The 21,207-nt window shown below is 38.1% G+C and overlaps 1 long non-coding RNA gene across 2 annotated transcripts in view; it reads left to right on the plus strand.

Annotated features, from left to right (window-relative positions):
- Positions 1-20,641, plus strand: part of LOC113604424 (uncharacterized) — a 200,406-nt gene extending 179,765 nt beyond the window's left edge. For both annotated transcript variants that reach the window (XR_003426370.2, XR_008293495.1), the window contains exons 8-11: positions 10,088-10,246; positions 11,660-11,765; positions 15,578-15,602; positions 16,922-20,641. This is a non-coding gene — a long non-coding RNA (uncharacterized LOC113604424). The remainder of the gene's footprint in view (positions 1-10,087; positions 10,247-11,659; positions 11,766-15,577; positions 15,603-16,921) is intronic.
- Positions 20,642-21,207: the final 566 nt, after the last annotated feature.

Consider the following 21,207-nt stretch of genomic DNA (forward strand, 5'->3'; position numbering starts at 1 on the left):
GAGTTTCATCTTCGGGAATTTTTCTCTCAGTAGAACTGATTACTTCCAATGAATGGGACTATTCCTACTTTGTGTGTAGAAAGAGATGTAGTACTTTACTTTTTACAGTATTGTAAAGAAAAAGATTTTATCACAAAAGTTACTGAATGCTATATGAATAGGAAATGCATTGACTAAATTTTCTCTCATGCACAATGAATGTCTCATCCCTAGATGTTTTCATCCACCCCAGGTAAATGCCAGCATATCCAAAACCAATTCAAAATGATGTCTGTTTTTCCTTCTAAGTTAAACAAATATTTACAATTGAAAGTAGCACAATGATTTTACTTTCGGCTAAAATTATTCTCTTTATGGATTAGATTTGTCACAAACATAAGGTGATTTGTAACTGATTTAAGTAAATCTCAAATACAAGTTCTATGTGTTTATTAATCTACCTTCATGATTTTAACTTTACTGATTTAATAAATGTGCAAATAGAATGATTCTGGAGCAAGTTTAACTAGAGTATCAAAATATCCAGTCTAAGAAATTACCTGTACAATTATGATATTTTAACTCTAATATCAATTTGGTTCAGAAACACTTGCCAAGAAAATTATAATTATACTTACAAATTGGTGTTTTTTTTCATTTACCTCACTTAAGAACTATGTCTTAATGTTACGGTGTTCATGGTTTTTGAACACCTCGGGGAAAATGTTCTGGTCATCACTGACAAAGTGTTTAATAAACTGACCCATTTCTTCTCTGAACATGTGCATTTTTCACTCACCAATATATGAAAAGGCTTATCATTTTTGTACCTTTCCATAATGTTTAACACTTGCCTGAAAGAATAATAATACTATTTTACAAATGATGTCCATCCTGGAAATGTTACATGAACAAATTTCACCACTCATCCAAAAGTCGATCCAAAGCTATAAGAATTCTCTTGGGACTATGTCCATGTCTTTGTGAGAACCTCATAATATTATTCATATTTCACTTTGGTGAGCCTTTCCGTCTCTTCTGTTAGAGGATAAGCCCCTGTAGTATATAAAAAAGGGTTGGTCATTTCCTATAAATGTTACGATAAAGGCATTTGTTATTTTTTTCTTTTAAGATTTTATTTAAATTCAAGTTAGTTAACATATAACGTATTGGTTTCAGGAGTCGAATTCAGTGATTCATCCCAAAGCTCATCCGAACAAGTGTCCTTCTAAATGGACAGTGTCCTTATTAATCACCCGTTTAGCTCATCCCCTGCCCACCACCTCTCCAGCAATCATCAGTTTGTTCTCTGTATTTAAGAGTCTCCTATGGTTTGTCTCCTTCTCTGTTTTTGTCTTATCCTATTTTTTCTTCCCTTCTCCTATATCCCATCTATTTTGTCTCCTAATTTCCACATGAGTGAAATATAATATTTATCTTTCTTTGACTGACTTATTTCACTTAGCATAATACACTCTAGTTCCATCCACACCATTGCAGATGGCAAGACTTCATTCTTTTTGATGGCTGAGTAATATTTCATCATATATATATATATATATATATATATATATATATATATGGCACATCTTCTTTATCCATTCATCATTCAATGGACATTTGGACTCCTTCCATAATTTGGACATTTTTAATGGTAAGTTATAAACATTGGGATGCATGTGCCCCTTTGAATCAGTATTTTTGTATCCTTTGGATAAATACCTAGCAGTACAATTGCCAGGTTGGAAGGTAGTTCCTTTTTTTAACTTTTTGAGGAACCTCCACTCTGTTTTCCAGAGTGGCTGTACCAGTCCACACTCCCACCAACAGTGTAAGAGGGTTCCCCTTTCTCCGCATCCTCACCCCTCAACAACATCTGTTGTTTCCTGAGTTGTTAATTTTATCCATTCTGACAGGTGTGTGGTGCTATTTCATTGTAGTTTTGATTTGTATTTCCCTGATGATAAGTGATGTTGAGCATCTTTTCATGTGTCTGTTAGCCATCTGGTTATCTTCTTTCAAAAAGTGTCTGTTCGTGTCTTTTGCCCATTTCTTCACTGGATTACTTGCTTTTTGGGTGTTGAATTTGGTAAAATCTTTATAGATTTTGGATACTAACCCTTTATCTGCTATGCCATTTGCAAATTGAGGTCAAAGAGGTTGCTGTCTGCATTCTTCTATGGGATTTTGATGGTTTCCTGTCTCACATTTAGATCTTTCATCCATTTTGAATTTATTTTTGTGTATGGTGTAAGAAAGTGGTCCACTTTCATTCTTCTGCAAATTGCTATCTAGTTTCTCCAACACCCTATGCTCAAGAAACTGTCTTTTTTCCATTGGATATCTTTCCTGCTTCATTGAAGATTAGTTGACCATATATTTGTGGGTCTATTCTGGCTTCTCTAGTCTGTTCCATTGATCTGTATGGCTCTTTTTGTGTAAGTACTATACTATCTTGATGATTAAAGCTTTAATACAGCATGAAGTCCAGAATTGTGATGCCTCCTGCTTTTCTTTTTCAACATTACTTTGCCTATTTGGGGTCCTTTCTGGTTCCATACATATTTTAGGATTGTTTGTTCTAGCTCTGTGAAAAATGCTTGTGTTATTTTGATAGGGATTGTGTTGCATGTGTAGACTGCTTTGGGTACTACAGACATTTTAGCAATATTTGCTCCTTCAGCCCATGAGCATGGAATGTTTTTCCATTTCTTTGTGTCTGGTTCAGTTTATTTCATAAATGCTCTATAGTTTTCAGAGTACAGATCTTTCACCGCTTTGGTTAGGTTTATTCATAGGTATCTTATGGGTTTTGGTGCAATTGTAAATGGGATTGATTCCTTGATTTCTTTCTCTGCTGCTCCATTATTGATGTATAGAAATGCAACAGATTTCTGTATGTTGATTTCTTATCCTGTGGATTTGCTGAATTTATGTATCAGTTCTACAATTTTTTGGTGGAGTCTTCTAGGTTTTCTGCATAAAATATCATGTTGTCTGTGAAGAGTGAAAGTTTGACTTCTTACTTGCTGGTTTGGATGCCTTTTATTTCTTTTTGTTGTCTGATTGCTGAGGCTAGGACTTCCAGCACTATGTGGAATAAAAGTAGTGAGAGTGGACATCCCTGTTGTATTCCTGACCTTAGGGAAAATGCTCTCAGTTTTTCCCAATTATGATATTAGCTATGGGTCTTTCATATATGGCCTTTATGATGTTGAGGTTTCCTTCTGTCCCTACTTCGTTGAGGGTTTTTATTAAGAAAGGATGCTGTATTTTGTCAAATGCCTTTTCTGCATCTATTGAGAAGATGACGTGGTTCTTACCCTTTCTTTTATTCATGTGATGTATCACATTGATTGATTTGTGGATATTAAACAACCCCTGCAGCCCAGAAATAAATCTCACTTGATTATGTTGAATAATTCTTTTAACGTATTTTTGGATTCGATTTGCTAGTACCTTGTTGAGAATTTTTGCATCCATGTTCATCAGGGATATTGATCTGTAATAATAGTAGGGGACTTTAACACCCCACTTAAGCAATGGACAGATCATCTAAGCAGAAGGTCAACTGGGAAACAATGGCTTTGAATGACATACTGGACCAAATGGATATAACAGATCTATTTACAGAATTTCATCCTAAAGCAGCAGAATACACATTCTTTTCGAGTGCACACAGAACATTTGCCAGAATGGATCATATGGGTCATAGATTGGGCCTTAAGCAGTACAAAAAGATTGAGATCATACCATGCATATTTTCAGACTATAATGCTATGAAACTTGAAATCAACCACAAGAAAAAATTTGGAAAGACCACAAATACATGGAGGTTAAAGAATATCCTACTAAAAAATGAATGAGTTAACTAGGAAATTAAGGAAGAAATAAAAAAATATACGGAAGCAAATGAAAGTGAAAATGGAACAGTCCAAAACCTTTGGGATACAGCAAAGGTGACCCTAAGAGGGAAGTATATAGCAATACAGGCCTTTATCAGGAAGCAAGAAAAGTCTCAAATACACAACCTAACCTTACACCTAAAGAATCTGGAAAAAGAACAGCAAATAAAGTCCAAAACCAGGAGAAAAAGGGAAATAATAAAGATTAGAGCAGAAGTAAATGATAGAGAAACAAACAAAAAACCAGTAGAACAGATCAATGAAACTAAGAGAATTCTTTAAAAGAATTGACAGAATTGATAAACCCCTAGCCAGACTTACCACAAAGAAAGAGAAAGGACCCAAATAAATAATATCACAAATGAAAGAGGAGAGATCACAACCAACACTACAGTAATACAATTATAAGAGAATATTATGAACAAATATATGCCAACAAATTGGGCAATCCGGAAGAAATGGACAAATTCCTATAAACACATAAACTACCAAAACTGAAACAGGAAGAAATAGAAAATTTGAGCACATCTATAACCAGCAAAGAAATAGAATCAGTAATAAAAAAATCTCCCAACAAAATACAAATCAAAAACGCAATGAGATACCACCTCATAGCTGTTAGAATGGCTAAAATGAACAACTCAGGCAACAACAGATATTGGCAAGGGTGCAGAGAAAGAGGATCTCTTTTGCACTGCTGGTGGGAATGCAAACTGGCGCAGCCACTCTGGAAAACAGTATGGAGGTTCCTCAAAAAATTAAAAATAGAACTACCCTACTACCCAGCAATTGCACTACTAGGTATCTTATCCATAGTATACAAAAATACTGATTGAAAAATACTGACACGTGCACCCCAATGTTTATAGAAGCACTATTGACAATAGCCAAAGTGTGGAAAGAGCCCAAATATCCATCAACTGATGAATGGATAAAGATGATGTGGGGTGTGTGTGTGTGTGTGTATGCATGCATACGTACATATATATATATATATATATATACATACAATGGAATATTACTCTGTGATTAAAAAGAATGAAATCTTGCCATTTGCAACAACATGGATGGAACTAGAGTGTATTATGCTAAGTGAAATAAGTCAGAGAAAGATAAGTATCATATGATTTCACTCCTTTGTGGAATTTAAGATACAAAACAGATGAATAAAGGAAGGGAAGCAAAAGTAATATAAAAACAGAGAGGGAGACAAATCATAAGAGACTCTTAAATACAGAGAACAAACTAAGGGTTGCTGGTGGGGTGTTGGGTGGCAGGATGGGCTAAAGGGGTGAAGGGCTTTAAGGAGGGCACTTATTGGGATGAGCATGGGGTGTTATACGTAAGTGCTGAATCACTAAATTCTATTCCTGAAATCATTATTACACTATATGTTAACTAACTTGGATTTAAATTAAAAAAAAAAATCTCCCAACAAACAAGAATCCAGGGCCAGATGGCTTCCCAGGGGGAATTCTACCAAACATTTGAAGAAGAATTAATAGGGGTGCCTGGTTGGCTCAGTAGGTTAAGCATCTGACTTTAGCCCAGGTCATGATCATGCAGTCCATGAGTTCAAGCCCTGTGTTGGGCTCTGTGCTGACAGCTCAAAGCCTGGAGCCTGCTTCAGATTCTCTGTCTCCCTCTCTCTCTGCCCCTCACCCCCGCCTCAAAAATAAACATTTAAAAATGTTAAAAAAATAAAAATAGTTGGTAAAAAAAAAGAATGCCTATTCTTCTGAAACTGTTCCAAAAAATACAAATGGAAGGAAAACATCCAAACTCATTCTATAAGGCCAGCATTACCTTGATTCCAAAATCCAACAAAGACCCCACTAAAAAGGAGAAGATAAAAGCATTTACGTTCATTTATTTATCTATTGAGTACATAACGTATATCTTTGTGTAAGTGCTTAGGATGAATTGTTGATAACTTTACATCATGATAGCATATATTTTTAAAAGGCAAGACTGATAATCTATGTTTATTTGCTATTTTAAGATATTAGACTTTAATAAATATTATGTGTATATTGAGAACAGGACATCAGAATCAGCAGTTTAGGGAATACGGGTTGGCCCACTTGGAGCTGTATGAACCTAAATCTTTTGGACACAGCGGGGCTTGTAACCTTCTGGGACAGGGCCTCCTACACACTACCTGGTAAAATCACCCTACTTGGAGAATAACTAAAATTTTTCCTCCAACTACGTGTGATCTTTACACAGCTCAATTCGTTTTCTTTTTTAAATACCCTACACATTTTAAAGCAGTTTCAAGGAAAGGCCAGTGCACATCTTTACATCTCTAGGTAAAGCCATTTTTATGTGAAGTCTTTTTGTAGATCATAAATCCAGTATTTCCAAACCTATAGTTGTCTTTCTGCTGGCTCATTCCCAACCCTGATTTACTAGTAGGTTGACATATATTCTTACATTCTTCTGTATGGGAGAGATTATCAACACTTAGATAGCACATGGTATTCAAATTGCTTCATTGATAACGTAGACCCACTCAAATTAGAGATTCTGTGTTACCACATCTGTTCATGATCATATTGCCATTAGAATTTATTTTTCCATGCATAATATATAAAAATAAGTTATATATAAACATTTATAACTCTGTTATATATAAGTAATATATGTAATATTTTTTACATCTATATGTGTGACGTGTGTGTAAATATGTAACATTTACACATAAATATGTAATATGTAATATATAAGTAATAGATTTCATAAAAATATATGATATATAGAAATGTTAATAAATTTAAATTTACGTATAAATTTTATTTTCCTGATTGCTTTGTTTAAGCTTTGCAAGTCAAGGAAGTCTTTCCTCATATGGGTTGCAAATTATTTATCGCTTAAATTTGTGTGGTTTGTCCTTTGACGTTTAATATGTATGTGTATAGAAAACAAAACTATACGTGAGTTTGGATATTTTAAACATTTTACATTAGTTTATTGATTTTCTTCTGAGTATGACTTCTAAGACATTCCCTAGGATTTGAGAACTTTGAAGAAGCCTAAATGTGTACGCTGATTATGAACAGTAATTTTTTTATGGTTTGAAATGTCCTGCTCTGAAAATGATTCCAGATCGATATTCCAGAGGAGGTGAAACAAAACGCCATGCTCCACGAAGAGATTCATTCTTAAAATTATAACTTGTTCATGTTTTGTTTTCCATCCCAGAGTCTCTTGCATAAAAATTAAATCCAAATCTAAACCACAAAGATTAACATCCTAAAAATAAAGGGAAGTACAAGTAGTGAAAGGCGAACAGGAATAGAAGTTAAGACTTGTTTTCTTCAGTGGCAAAGGAGACATGACATCAGAAGCACATCTACTAACGGTCGGGTAGTAAGAGAACCACGTACGTGCCCTGGTGTTTCGTTTACCCCCTGATAAGACAGTAGGACTGTTTTGCTGGTTTCCAGGCAATGTGTGAAAGACTCTCTGGAGCATGGAAAAAACACTGAAGCAAAAAATATACTTTGGGGCGCCTGGGTGGCTCAGTCGTTTACGGGTCCGACTCTTGATTTAAGCACAGGTCATGATCTCAGGGTCGTGAGTTCGATCCCCACGTCGGGCTCTGTGCTGACAGCACAGAGCCTGCTTGGGAGTCTCTCTCTCCCTCTCTCTCTCTCTCAAAAAAAAAAACCCTAATAAATATATGTGCATATATGTATATAGTTTGTTTTCAACCATGTCTTTTGCCAGAACCTCAGGTTAACTCTTTGACAGCTGAAAAATAAAAATAAACTTCAAAGTATCAGATCTCCTCTTTCTACCTGGTATAAGTCAACTACAGATAAATACACTGTGAAATGTATTTATGTGTACGCATGTGTAAATTGATACAGGTTTTCCATAAACACCTAATGACTATTAAAAATGTCTTCAATGGCACACGTGTGTGATAGTCGGGAAAGGCCTTTGATACCATTGTAATTACTTATATAAAGAAACCGATTGGTTTTGCTGAATTCACTGACTTCTAAACTCTGTCTCTAAGGTTCTATCACTTCAAAGCTGTCTTGATTAAGATGTGGGAGGGAATTAAATTGATTCAAGGTGGATTAATGAAATACTGATTTGACTAGAGTGTTCTCCTGCACTATTTAATATTCCCTTGCTTTTCCTTCGCTTTGTTGAAATTCATTTTCCTTATTCCTTGAGTTTAATATATGATTATTTTACAGAAAGTACTCATATAGAGTGCTTGAGCACCACACATGTGGCCATTTTATATCGGTTGCAGTATTCTGAAATTATAGTTTCATTATCTCCTGGCCTGTTTTTCAGAGAGAAAAATATGTGTATCCCCACCATTATAAGCTTTGGAAGCTTTGGAACACTATTGAGATTGAAGTGCTATGCTTGCAAAAAGAAAAAAAAATTGATTCTAACAAATGGCGTGCTTTGAGTTTTCCTTTCTACTGCATTTTTATTCATTTTTTAATTCTCACATCGTGTTCTGAAGCAGTTACAATGAATCATGGGGCTGAATTCAGCTTTGCAAATATGTTAAAAGAAATTATCAGGCACTTCACTTCATCTAGAAATATCACCCAAGGAAAAAATAATAAACCTTTGCTAGCTAGTGTTGCACAATAAGCAAAATGAATTGAATCAGTATTATTGCCTTCCATTTGACAAGCACAACATTGGACTATCTCTGACAGAGGAACTATTCGTAAACTTCTTTGAACATAGTTACCTTCCTATACATTACTTACTAAGATCCATAATGTGCCTCAGTAACATTGCATAAATACCCGTGTGCTTGAACATGTATTATGTGCCTTGTTTAAACTCTTCCATTTGAGACATGGATGGTGTTTAAGCATTCGCTCTGAGAAGTGGAGTGGCCTGGGAGTACCTTCACCTAGACCCAAAGATAGTAGAAACCGCAACATACATTTAGGACCCACTGTCACTGGTGGCTGAAATGAAATGTGTTGGCTTTGTGAATTTCTCCAGCGAGCACCTTCATGGATCACGTGAACGGCTTCCCAAATGGTGATTCCTAGTGTCTTCATCTATGGGCAGCAGTTAACAAATAACTGCTTACATGTTGCTTCAAATTCTAAATGTTACTAATCAACTTGTAACTAACAAGAGCTTTCTTTTTTTTTCCTTTTTTTTTTTTAATGTTTTTTATTTATTTTTGAGACAGAGACAGAGCATGAGCAGGGGAGGAGCAGAGAGAGAGAAGGAGACACAGAATCCAAAGCAGGCTCCAGGCACTGAGCTGTCAGCACAGAGCCTGACGCGGGGCTCGAAATCACGGACTGTGAGATCATGACCTGAGCCGCAGTCAGACACTTAACTGACTGAGCCACCCAGGCGCCCCAAGAAGAGCTTTCGGTTGGTGGTCTCTTCCTGATGACATGTTCTACAATAAATGTGAAAAGTATCAAGCTGGCTTTTTGTTATCCAGAGACTGACTTTTCTATATTTTTTTCTATGCACAATATTTGCTTACCCACAATTTTCCTATAAACCATCAGACTGAACTCTGTCTTTCAAATCAAAGAACAATAAGGGGAAAATAAGGTAGAAGTTAGCTAAGATCATTGGGTGTCATAGGTTCGTGTATGTACAAGTTTATGAGACGGTAGGTCAGTCAGCGGCTTTGTGAGTTTCGGGAATTGTCCATTAGCCTAGCTAAATTTTCATTACCAAGGAGAGTAAGAAACCATATTTTATGCTATTCTGAGATAGCAGAAAACCTTTGAAATCTGAGTTAACATAGAGTCTGTCTGCATCCTACGTATTTACTCAGGTCCCTGCTGTTGAGACTTTTCAGTGTTTTCTTTTCACATAAATTATTAATAAGTTCTGCATATTCGGAGACAATATCAATGTAAGTAAATTTAAAGGAGTTTTCTACACCTCTTAATGTTTTAACTATTTCAATACCCACTTTTCTGTATTCTATTTCCGTTAAGAGGCAGGAATTAGTTTCCTTTTGTATCACAAAAACTAAGTTCTTAGATAGATATGGACAGACACAGACATAGTCATAGCTATAGCTATGGATAGGCATTCGTGTATACCTTCAGAATTAAGTATACTTAATTTGAGTCATTTTTTTAAAAGTCGAAACTGTTGAGGTTTTTATTGCTGTTAGGGTAGCTTTGAAAGCCACCCTCTTTGTGATAGTTGTTCCTCTGATTCCTCTGCAGGGGCTGAAAATGTCAAGACTTGAGAAGGACTCGTCTCCTCTGTTCCCTTCAGGATGTTTTAATGATTACCATGTGATTACAGATACACTGTTTTACTTCTTGAAAGACGTGGGGAGATTAAAGCAAACAGACAACTGACATCAAATTGCTAAATTAAAGGTAAAAGTTGGCACTTCTTACATAAATAGTATTTTTTGTAACATTACATTTGAATTCTTTAAGAAAGAGCTGCGTTTTCAAAATGTGTCCTTGCGGTGCCTGGCTGGCTCAGTCGGCAGAACATGTGACTCTTGATCTCAGGGTCATGAGTTTGAGCCCCACTTGAGCATGGGGCCTACTTAAACATGTCCTTAAATTGTATGCTTTCATGACATTGGACATTTATTTTTTTTTCCAATACGTCAAGAATGTCATTCATACAAAGCCTTATATTATCTTTAATCATGAAATACAACTAGGTTTATTGAATATGAATACATTCTGTAACTTGATGCGTTATAAAATGCTATGCCCTGCTTGTTTGGAAAAAAAAAATCTCCTTTTCAATGTGAGTTTGGCTTATGAATATTGTAACAGTTCTGTTCACATTCAGTGAACTGAGACAACCTTCCTTCTAGTATTTGGAGTCTCTTTCCATGAATTTGTCTTATGAGAATGCATATTCAATGGTTGACTATCTCTGAAGAAAAACTTTGGAAATCTCATAACCTTTGTGGGTACTCTGGGCTTTGTTTTTATTTTTCAGTATATACCAGGCAAAAATTTCCGTGGGTTTACTTTTCAAAGAGAGGTTAAAGAGATGTCACAAGCAGAGTAGATGGTGCTGTCATTTTTCTCACCAGGACGGTTTTGTTTCGGTAGATAACGCACATAATAATTATCTTCCTCAATTAACAGCCCATTTAGAATATCATCACCACTTAGGTTATATACCAATTTGCGTTCTGAATGCTTTAAAGATTTTTTCTAGAACATACTAGAAGTCTTTCACAGTCACTGAATAAATAGTGTTATTTTGTTAAACATCTGAATTTAGGAACTGTAAATCCGGGAATATTCAAATGGTAGAAAGTATTCTTAAGTCCAGGGCCAGTGACAGTAAGAACTTTTGTTGTGCGTGGAGGAATCTTTTCCTACCTCTTTTTTGTGCTTGATAGTAATGACATACGTCTGCTAAGTATAAAATCAGCAAAAGAGGAGTTCGTAGCCAATTAACAGGGTTTTACTGGAGCAAAATATTTCTGGTTTAGGTAAAGATGTAAAAAGTGAAATGGGATCTGGGCTGAAGCCTGGGGAGATAGACTCTATCAAGTGTGTGTTCTGAGCTGTGGGCAGCTGATATTCCCATCACGTGGGCCCGGAAGTGTGCCTGCTGGAGCACCCCCGTACCCCCTGCTCCTCTCTCAGAGCCTCCATTTTTGCGACTGCAGCCCTCGTAGCAGGAACAAATCAACAGGCTTCAGGGACATTCACATGTCCTCCTAAGACCATACCCTGTGAACTCCGGATTCCTGCTAAATGAAAACAGGAGTACACAGTAGGATTGTCTTCAGTTCTGTGCATCTCTCGCAGGAGGAAGCTCCCGTGAACTCTGGGCTGGACGCCGTCCAGAAAGGGATCTACCTTGCTGTGACATGCCTTGAGTCATCCGCTCCTCTGGCCGGGCCCGTCATTCTGGGTATGATAACCTTAACATTTTAGCTAAAGCCTCTTCTTCACAGGTGATTTAGGGGGGTAGACTTTTTTTATACAGACATATCGAAGAACTCTCCGATTGTGTTGATTAAGTACTTAGACCCCAGAGGCAAATTGCCAAGGTTTAAAATAAGGTGGTAAAGCGTACCACCATGGTGCTTTGGTTTAGTTTCCTAGTAAATAGATCAGGAACAATGAGGACAGTGATAGTGGTAATAACAGTATAACCTACTTCTCGGGTTGTTTCAAACATTCCCTGACATTATGTAAGGTATTCAGGAACATGGCAAACAGAACATTAGCTGCTACAATACTCCATGTAAAAATAACTTTATTTCGGGGCGCCTGGGTGGCTCAGTCGGTTAAGCATCCGACTTCGGCTCAGGTCACGATCTCGCGGTCCGTGAGTTCGAGCCCCGCGTCGGACTCTGGGCTGATGGCTCAGAGCCTGGAGCCTGCTTCCGATTCTGTGTTTCCCTCTCTCTCTGCCCCTCCCCCGTTCATGCTGTGTCTCTCTCTGTCTCAAAAATAAATAAACGTTAAAAAAAATTTAAAAAAAAACTTTATTTGGACAAAGCAACCAACAGTCCTACTACTGTATTTTTATAGCCCCTCTGAACTAGACGTGCAGTCATCAGAGATCCCAGAGGTTAAAGTTGGGGCCTCAGACAAGTAAGGGTTTGTCCTCAAGCTCCTTTCTAACGACTACACCAAGAGGTGCCAACACAGGGTGGGGTGGGGGATCCGAGAGCTCAGCGGAGGCACCCGGTCCAGCCTGTTGACCCAGGGGTTGCGGGGAAGCACCCGGTAGCGTCTGCTTTCTGGGTTGGCGTATTCAGTTGCACTCTCAAATTACCACAGACTTAAAATGATACAAATGTATTGTCTTAGGACTGTGGAGGTCAGAAATCTGAAATGGGTCTCATTGAACACAAAATCATCATGTGACCGGGACTGTGTTCCCTTTGGAGGCTCTAGGGAGGAATCTGTTTCCTTTTCCCGGTTACAGACCACCCCGATTCTTGGGCTCGTGACCCTTTGCTTCATCTTCAAAGCCAGCAAGAGTAGGTTGGGCCCCTTCTCACATCACACCACATTACCCTTACCTACTCTCAGCCTCCACCTTCCACTTTAAGGACCCTGTTACTACATTGTGTCCACCTGTGTAATCCAGAATAACCTCATTATAAAGTCGGCTTGTTAGCAACCCTAATGCTGTCTGCAACTTAAACTCCCCTTTGACATGAAAGGTAATAGATCCACAGGACCGTAGGACATGGTCATCGTTGGGGATTCTTCATTCTGCTTGCCACTGAAGGCTAACTATCACACTGAGGAATGAAATGGAAGAGGAAGAAAGAAATACATCAGTGGAGATTGAAAATGTTCTTTAATATTCAAGGGTACAGAAAGGAAACATGGCACACACTCTCAAACACACACAGAGGAACTCTACAAAGCAAGGTCTTCCAAGATCAGTGGCTTAAATTTTCTCTCAAAAGTGAGTATTCTCAAAACGCTGCCTTGTTTCTTTTTGTGAGAGAAATGCACACAGGGTACAATAAAAGCAGCTGATCACCAGATTGTTTGCAGAATGAATGGAAATCGAGGGATGATTTCATCTTGGCACAGATTTTATTCACATTTTATTAGCATTAACCCGCACGCCTTTGTCCTTGTACTGTCCATCATTTTTATCAGAAAAAAAGCCCTCAGCTTCCCGGTCATCAATGAAGTCAATCTAAGCAGGATAAAAAAGAGAAAATAATAAGGGGGAAAAAGGCATTTTTGGTTATATTTGAGCTGACCGTACTTCTGGTTTTGCTCGAACATAAAATGGTAAGGTAAAAACAGTGTATAATTCTGGTTTTAAAACAAATCAGGCAGGACATGAAGCAGGTGAGATCCTACTTCATAGATCTGCCACAATTCCTGATTCTAGTCCCGGTTCTTAAATTGTCATTAATATTTGGTGTGCATCTTTTCCAGACACTTCTCATGCATGCTCATGGTCACATTTCACACGATGAAAATATATGATTTTCTACAGCCGGGGTGTATGTATCTACCCTATTGGGTCTGAGGTGACAAGTGTTTGATTGGAAGACATTTACATCTTATGATATTTAATGTATCTTTCCAGGAAGAGATGTCTTTGGGCTATTTGAGAATCTCTTTTGTGTACCCCTATTATTGAGTAGAGCTTTAAAGCTTTCTATTCTAGAACGAGACCTTGCCCTGAGACCTATTCGTAGGGCATTGTATTTTTCTTCTTCTCCCTCCTTTTGTTTTTATCGACGGTCTCTTCTTAAAGTGAATTATTGAACTACAGGCATGGAGTAGGCATGAACTAACCACGCTCCTTCCTTTTGGAAACACAACATCCTTGCATACATTGTTTCCTTGATGGGCTCTCCACTCCAGTCGTCTTAACCGGTCTCTTAAATTCTCCATGTTTTTTTGCAGTCCTGCTGATGACATTCTTAGGCTGTTATTCCTATGGAAGAACGGGTTTTCAGGAAAGTCTGTTGATGTTTTATCTTTGGTAATCTGTGGAATTTCTGCATCTGTACCCATGTACCACAGAGCTATCCCCAGTGGGGAGGACCCCGTATGAATTCTGGGCCTGACACAGCGGCCACAGCCTAGTTTTCCAACCTCCTGTAGATAATTAACCTCTTTGGGCCACTATTTCCATATCCATAAAAGGGGCCCATAGAAGGGAGAGGAGGTTTTCAAACTCTGTTTTGAGCCCTGCATGAAATAAAAGTAGGGGCAGCCCTAGAATGAAGGTTGGGGTGGGGAAGGGATAAGAGGAAGCTTGCCTACTTTAGTTTGTTCAGATTTAATAGACAAAATTAATATGTTGTCTTGAGCATAATAAAGGATTTGATCCTTAAAGAAAATACTGAATATGGGGCACCTGGGGGGTTCAGTTGGTTGAGCATCTGACTTTCGCTCAGGTCCTGATCTCATGGCTCGTGAATTTGAGCCCTGTGTCGGGCTCTGTGCTTACAGCTCAGAGCCTGGAGCCTGGTTCGGATTCTGTGTCTGTGTCTTGCTCTCTCTTACCCTCCCCCACTCACTCTGTCTCTGTCTCTCTCTCTCTCTCTCAATAAATACATAAACAAAAATAGTGAGTACTGAAACACACTAGACTAATCTCTACATCAACATCTCTGGGAAGATACTGTAGAATCCTGTTGTGTGGACTAAATATGAAATATCTGTGCAATTTGCCTAAAATTAAATTAAGCCAAATCCTAATTTATTATTTACTTCCATTACAAAAACATGGAAGAATGTATGTGAGGCTCTGCATTTCAGTAGGCCCAACTGCTTTTCATCTGCTATTTGCATTATCAAAAGCCAATACATTTGAAAGCATTTTATAACTGAGCACATTTTCATCACCGTAAAATTTTTATCTCTTGAAGGAACTCAGGGTTCTTTTTTCCTATCAACTCTTTGCCAACCCACTCTACTTTCCCAAACATGATTAATTTCTCCCGGTCATGGAAATCTACTGGCTCAAAACTCCCACAGCTAGATTTATATATTTATTTTGCAATTACCTTTAGTTGTACTAGACTAGAGATGGTAGAGGACAAATCATAGGTTAATTACCAAGCATACAAGTAGCTGTATCTTTTGGCTATGCATGTGTGTGTGTGTGCGTGTGTGCGTGTGTGTATGTGTGTATGTGTGTGCGCGTGTGTGTGCGCATTCGTTGCCTTGCTGAGGCTATGGTTTGGGAAGTTAATTAATCCCCATGCATCTCTTTTTTTTTTCCAGAATCTCTAAAATGCTTCTATGAGAGGTAAATGTTACAGCTTACGTGTTAATCCCTCATCACAGTGCCTAGCACATAGTAAACTGAAATTGGGTGATATCTCTGAATTATGTACCTTCTCCGTCTGCCCAAGCAAGTGCCATCCAGTGCCAAAGTAAAAATATACGTACAAGGTTTATTATCGCGATTGAAAGAGAATAAGTTAGAACTGTTTAGGTATTTCTACTTCCTATATTTTCAATGAATTTTTTTAAAAAAATTTGTGAACGTGTACAATCTCATTGTTAAATCATAGACTATGTAATCCAAACAAAATAACATCCATCTGAAGAAGACCATGAAAGCAGATAATACAGTAGGTTTGGAATACTGAAGCAGAGAGAACAAATACAGAGTAATAGGAGCCAAAACACTTGTCTGGCACCCAGAGCAGACCTTGCTACATTGATAGAATCCATCTTTTTAGATACACTGAATTATCTTATGATGGTGTCTGTCCAGAGTGTGTGCTGAGAATAATATCATCCAGAAATGCATAAGGGATGAGTCCTATTTATAACCCCATTGTCATGTAATGTTATGAAGAGGGGCTCACATATACATAAGGAGGATCAATGAGTTTATTTCCTCTAAATAAAAGTAATAAAGCATAAAAGTAACAAGTAGTAAACTAAAAGATGTTCATACAATGGAAACATCTGTAGGAGAATATTCCTAAAATAAATAGTATGATGAAGGAAGAAAACCAAAAAATAAATGAGATATTGAGCTTGTTTTTTCAATCTGTGACTTCAAAGAATAATTTTCGCCAAAACAGAGAACAATTATGAAGCAGTGAAGACTCAGTAAAATACATATTAATCAAATACAGAATTTGAATGTGCATATAAATTTATAAGCAGTGTGGAATGAACTTATTTAATATTCAGAGATACAAAGTAAATTCCTAAATATTGCAGTTTTATTTAATTTTCCTCAAGTCCTGAAAACAATTCTTGTAAAATATACTCTGATTTAAATAAATTCAGAGTATAATTTCCTTTAAAGATGCATTTTTACAGCACATTTATCTAGTCGCTAGATGCTATACTAGGAAAGCGTGAAAACAGCCAGTAAAACTCAAGTAAAATAAATCATATACTCATTTTCAAATATAGCATCCTAGAATATTAGAATGAAAAGCATTTTTAGGGACGAACTGATTGTCTTCCTCAGCCTTGCTTCAATTTTTTATCTTCGTGCTAATATTTTCCCTTTAACCATTTGTATGTTTATCTTCTATGTGAGATGTATATTCTCATAATATCTTTAAAAAAATTTTTTTAATGTTTATTTATTTTTGACAGAAAGACAGAACATGAGTGGGGGAGGGGCAGAGAGATGGAGGCACAGAAACCCAGGTAGGCTCCAGGCTCTGAGCTGTCAGCCCAGATCCCGACGTGGGACTTGAACTCACACACCACAAGATCATGGCCTAAGCTGAAGTCGTACACTTAACTGAGCCACCTGAGCACCCCTAAATCTTTTTATATGTAAGAAAAGGTATGTCTAGAAATCCCTTGAGATTCATTTTATAACAGGATAATACATAGATAAATTACTTTAATGTCTTCTATCCTTCTTTTGCATATAAAAATTAGAAAGATGAACTCACTCAGCCAGGCACATAGTTAGACAATAAGAAATTAGGAGAAGCCCCAAAGGCCGGGGCATCTTTTTTGCAGTTTGTCTCCTGTTTATTTGTACATTTCAGTCAACAGGAAACTGCAGTTCATTCACTATACATAGAATCTTTTCATCTGTAAGGTCACAAATAACATATAAAAGTATGCTTTCATACAGAATGTATTACAATATATGCATAAGCTCACGTGCGTGCAAAGATGTAATTTTCAATGAAAAATGCATGCAAATATTATTATATTGGAATCCATTTTGGCTAAATATAGGAAGACACATGTTAGGTAAGGCTGCCACAAACTTAGGAAAATAGAATAAACATCGTAAGTTCTGGCCATTGCATTTGAATCAGTACTGAAATGAGTATTGTAACCTATAGTGAAAAATGAATGGAGCTTTCCGTGATGATTTTCCCCAAAGTGTGTTCTTTGGACCATGAGTGTTAGAGCTGGTTCACAGTAAGTGTTTTAGTGGAAAGGGGTACTTTGGCCAAATACGTTTATAAACTCTTTGGTTGGACAACATTATCCACTTTCCACTGTTGTGTAAGAGTTCAGGTGCTTCAGGGTACACAAGTGCCCAGTGCATGTCCCAGAGGGAAGGTAGACAGCAATTCTCTGTTCCATTTGACCATGGGACTGTTATGTAAATGAGGATCGCACAAGAGCTGTGTTGCTTGGAAGATGTGTGTAAACTGTTTTACATTATGTTGTCCACACATGTCATTTATTACATGTTATGTGCGATCTGTGCATTTAATTCCATAAGGCTTTAGTGGACATATTTCATACACATGTAGAAGTATAAATATATATAATGGAATGTATATGTGTATATAGTTAAGTACACTTTCTAGACGGAACCTTAATTTTCCTCTATGGGAACAAATCCTTTGAGTCCAGACTCACCTGAACAATAAAAGTTTAATTTCAACTTGCCCTGTGTATAGGGTAGACATTTCGTAAGGATGAATCAGACCGTAAATGACAGTAAAACATTGCAGGTTATGTCAGGGACTCCTTTTTTATCACTCTGTTTCCTACAAGGTGAAGATTTGTAGGTGTATTAAAGGCGAGTCAGTTGATGACGTGTACTTTGAGGTCTTGATTCACACATCTCAAAAAAACCAGAATATTATTTTTCAGCATTGTTTCTTATAGGAAGGTCTGTTTGAAAATGAGCGTTCGCCTTTAAGGCTGCTGTGCATGTCTTAAAACACTGTAGAAGAGGAGCAGATCTGTGGAGAAAGTATTTTAATGAGCCAACTTCTAGGGATGAGCAAAGTCAGGCAAACTGTCAAAAACGAGCCGCTAAGCTCACTGGGTGGTGTTCTCCAAATGCAAGTCATTCTCTATTTCGCTCCTCTGAAAATAATTTAACACCATTGTTCTTGTTTACCTACAGTGATCACCATTTAAAATGTAGCTGAGTAGTTTTTCTTCTTTCCCAGGCTACACTTGGTGAAATTGATCCACCCAGCAGGTTGTGTGTGTGATGACACAAAGAGGAGTCAGAAATCGCACACCTCCCAATTAAACAGCTTATTCATGGTCAATATATTTGCCATCCATCCCTGTAGTGGCGTTGTATCTTCTGTAATTCACACTGTATCACAGACTATTCGTGCGAGCTAATTATAATAAAACATTGAGGTTACTTAAGAGGTGATTTTTTAAAATACTGTTATAGCTGAAGACTCACTAGATTCAGATAAAAAAGACTATTTCGGGGTGTCAATTATGGTAGCCCCCAGTCACGTATGGCTATTTAAGTTTAAATTGAATAAAATCAAATGCTGCTAAATAGCTTCCTAGCTTGGTAGTAATCTTTCTTTATTCTTTGTAATTTTTTTTTTTAATTAATCAGGAAAGAGAAGTGCAAGTGGGGAAGAGGTGAAGAGAGAGGGAGAGAGAGAATCCCAAGCGGGCTCCACGCAGTCAGTGCAGAGCCCCATGCGGGGCTTGATCCCACGTCCCGTGAGATCATGACCCGAGCCAAAATCAAGAGTTGGACACTCAATCAGCTGAGCCACGCAGAACCCCAGGTAGTTATCTTTCAATATGCAATAACCACATGTAGCTTTGGACTATTATACTGGACAGAGTAGATACAGAACATTTATATCATCACAGAAAGTTCTTTCAACAGCCCCATAGATCCTCTTGTTCCTAGATGAGATCCCAAAGTATATGAAGGTAAAATTCTATGTCCAAAGACATCAGGGACTTGTTCAAGTTCATATTACGTAACTTACTAAATTTAAATGGAATCTGGCTGTGTTTGTAACAGTGTGAGCATACATATTCTTGAGTGTTGTTATAAAGTGATTGGATAAAGTGATTATCAGTAGTCTTAAAATTGGATTTAGATACGTGATTTTTAAAATGTTTCTGAGGGGCTCCTGGCTGGCTCAGTCAGTAGAGCATGTGACTCTTGATCTTGGAGTTATGAGTTTAAGTCCCACATCGGGTGTAGATATTACTAAAGAAATCTTTTTTAAATAAAAACAAAACTTTCTAAAATGCATTGGAATATAATTTCCATGATACCTCCATGTTAAGTGCAGATTTCCATGAATTAAAAAAATGTACATACTAATTAATATAAGCACCAACACCTCCAGATAGAGAATTTCACCTCAAGAGGTTCTTTTGGGACCCTGCCCAGTCAAACCTACACCAAGGGCCAGCCTCAGGCAACCAGTAACCTACTCTCTGTCAGGATAGATTACACTTCTCTTTTCTGGAGTTCAAGTCCTACACATATATTTAGTGTCCTTTTTCCTGTTTGTTTTAAATTCTGTATGCTTGCTAAACTCACTTTTTTTTAGTAGTTACTTTCTTCATGTAGATTCTTTCGGAGTTTCTACATAGATGACCAGGCTGGTTTTTTGTTGTTGTTGTTGTTTTTAACATTTATTTATTTTTGAGACAGAGAGCCAGCATGAACAGGGGAGGGTCAGAGAGAGGGAGACACAGAATCCGAAGCAGGCTCCAGGCCCTGAGCTGTCAGCACAGAGCCCGACGCGGGGCTCGAACTCGGGGACTGCGAGATCATGACCTGAACTGAAGTCAGACGCCCCACCGACTGAGCCACCCGGGCGCCCCAGTGACCAGGCTATTTGTAAAGACGGTTCCGGATCTTCATTTCCAGCAGTGTGCCTTTTATTTCTTTAACCGTATTTCTTTGGCTAGGAGCTCCAGCACAACAGTGAAAGGAATTGTAAGAGTGAACGTTTTGGGGCACCTGGGTAGCTCAGTCGGTTGAGTGTCTGTGTCTAGATTTGAGCTCGGGTCCTGATCCCAGGGGTGTGGGATCGAGCCCTTCATTGGGGTAGGCACTGGGCAAGGAGCCTGCTTAAGAGTCTCTCTCTTTCCTCCTCGGCCTCTCCCCCCCACTTGCTTGCGCACACTCTCTTAAAAAAAAAAATAGAGTAAACGTTTTGTATTGTTCCTGAAGGTAGAGGGAAATATCCAGTCTTTCGTCACTACGCACGAAGTTGTCTGTAGGCTGCCTGTTTGCCCATCACAGGGATTTGACTGCGATTGTGGGAGCTGGTGAAGCAGTCTCAAGGCTGTTTGTGTTGGATGCTTGAGGTTGAAGTCAGCATGTCAGGCGGTTAAAGAAGGAAGAAAAGTGAAGAGTGGGCTCATCGTGGACAAGGTGGGACCCACGAACATGAGCTGGAACCTGAGGGTGGACAGGAACCTGTGTATGCTTGCAGCGTCCTCAGCTCCGACCACGTAAGTGTCGTGCAGGGGAAGCCGGTGCCCTTGCGTGATGGAGCTCAGCGGGCAGCTGGCCCGAAAGCCCAAGACACCGCGAGGACCCAGGGGGAGGAGGAGCGACAGTGGGTCTCTATGCTGTTCCACGAAGAGGACGATTCGGATGGGCGAAAGCACTGCTTTGACTGCATCCCACAGATTCGGGCAAGTTGTGTTTTCATGTTCAT

Source organism: Acinonyx jubatus, chromosome E2 (assembly GCF_027475565.1).
Source record: "Acinonyx jubatus isolate Ajub_Pintada_27869175 chromosome E2, VMU_Ajub_asm_v1.0, whole genome shotgun sequence".
In the NCBI taxonomy this organism is placed as follows: Eukaryota; Metazoa; Chordata; class Mammalia; order Carnivora; family Felidae; genus Acinonyx; species Acinonyx jubatus.